A 2,091-nucleotide genomic window follows, 5' to 3' on the forward strand; every position below is an offset into this window, starting at 1 on the left:
TCTCCGAAATGTAACATGTTGGTAAAGTTATGTTAATATCCTTTCTGAATTTTAAATGATTGGGTTCGCATTTAAGCATGGGGCTAAACTGGTCCTAAACAATACAAATGTCCTAATACCCTTGTTACTTTTTCGCATAAGTTTGTTTACCGTTTCTCTTCGTTTCCCGTAGTAAGAAGTGAGTTTGATTGTTCTTGCTTCATTTAAAGCGTTCTGTGGAATTTCAACAATACATCCACCAACTTCAAGACGAGCTCCTTCTGATCCAACAACTGATGACGTGGTGTTGATAAACTCGTAGTCGTCCTGACAAACAACAATTAGTGTTAAAAAAAACAACGCCAGGCCTATTAAAGGCATAATACCGAATCAGCTGGTCTCCCAAGCATTCACAAATGGCAAGGCATAGGCTAGAACAGCGGTTCTCAAACTGTGCGTCGCGACGCTCTGGTGCGTCGCTTTAATTTTCCAAGGGCGTCGCAAAAAAGTTTTGTTTCGTGGCTTTTTGTTGTTGTATCAATAAACCCAACTTTAATAATAAGTTTCCTCATTAACTTTTATTTGCTGGTGCGTCGCAAGTCCAGAAAAACTTGTCCAGGGGCGTCGCAACAAAAAAAAAAGTTTGAGAACCACTGGGCTAGAAAAATCTAGCCTGCGGTGGGATTCGAACCCACGACAAGAGTCTTTCCGGGACTCGCGCTCTACCAACCGAGCTACACAGGCTCAGTGGAGAAACCGCCGAAAGTCGGATCACAATCACCGTTGCCTGCCTTCTATGCTGCACTTTTTAGCTTCGTGGAAGGGGATCGCCAGTCCGTATCAAGCAGATAAAGGGCTGATCCCAGTATGACAATATTCATCAATTTCCAAACGATGTCGTTTTTTTTGTGCCAAATTACTCACAACCATGATTGCAAAATATAACGTTGAAGATAAGGAAAACAGGCTTTGTTAATTCATCATGTTTCAATCCAGGATTGTGGGGAAGTTTTCCAATAAAAGCATAGTTACTTAACTGATATTTTTACTTGTTCTAATGACCCACAACATATTCTATGAATATTTTTTCTCTGAACTTAGTAAATATTTTGTCAATTTATTTTAGTAAATGTAATTTTATGACGTATCAAAAATGACAAAAGGCACTACAGACTCTGGGTAGCACCTGAGATAACCGAAAACATCAACAAAGCGAGCAACACAAAACTTACTATATCGTCAAGCAACTGTATTGTGGGTTTTAGAATTTCAGTCACTTCTTCAGGCATTCCACAATACTGGTAGCGTTGTCGATCCTTTATATTATATAGACAAGTGGCAAAGTGTTTAGCACCTTTCTTGCCAAACGAATTTTCATCCAAATTAATAAAATTCATCTAAAAAAATATTCGTATGTTTAATATGGATGTTAACGAGTATGAGACGGTAATTCAACATGTCTGAGCGAATTTATGTAAAACTAGAAAGATGGCTTTCTGTTATGCTTCCATTTATATATTCTATATCCTATTTACCAATTTACTATACAGTATACACATTTGATCTACACATATGATTGTTTTTGCAAACAAACACGATGGGGTTGTTTGTGCAGATTTACAGTAAACACATGCTGCGGTTATTTTTAGAAGGACAAATTATTGGAAAGCATCAACCCAACTAACCCAGCTTTGAAAAAGTTCGTCCGTTTTCTTTTTGCATCTTTATTGTCATATAATTACAAAAACAGTAGAAACGAACGGAACAAATACTTTCAATTTAATCTCTTGCTTTGACTTTGATATTGTCGTCCAAGGTCAGTTTTTAAACGCAAATTTTCCTAGAAAGCCTTAACATTTGTATTACAGACACTATAAATTTGAAATCCATTTGCTACAAAGGTATACATAACAAATTGTTTTTCACTTAACTTAGTTTCGCTAAACGAGTACCTTCGACCTGTATTAACCTCCCACGGTATAGACGCCGAACGACCGTTTATTGATCTTTGACAGTTTTCAATAACACCCAGTTCTTAGTGTTCAACGATACCGTTTTGCCTAATGACTTAGTTTTCTTGAATTGATGCTACGTTTTGACGAAAAATCGTTC

The 2,091-nt window shown here is 37.1% G+C and overlaps 1 non-coding gene across 1 annotated transcript; it reads right to left on the minus strand.

The window, feature by feature from the left end:
* Positions 1-649: 649 nt before the first annotated feature.
* On the minus strand, positions 650-723 carry Trnas-gga (transfer RNA serine (anticodon GGA)). The gene has a single exon. It is a non-coding gene; the product is annotated as a tRNA-Ser (tRNA).
* Positions 724-2,091: the final 1,368 nt, after the last annotated feature.

Source organism: Phallusia mammillata, chromosome 3 (assembly GCF_965637545.1).
Source record: "Phallusia mammillata chromosome 3, kaPhaMamm4.hap1.1, whole genome shotgun sequence".
NCBI lineage: Eukaryota > Metazoa > Chordata > Ascidiacea > Phlebobranchia > Ascidiidae > Phallusia > Phallusia mammillata.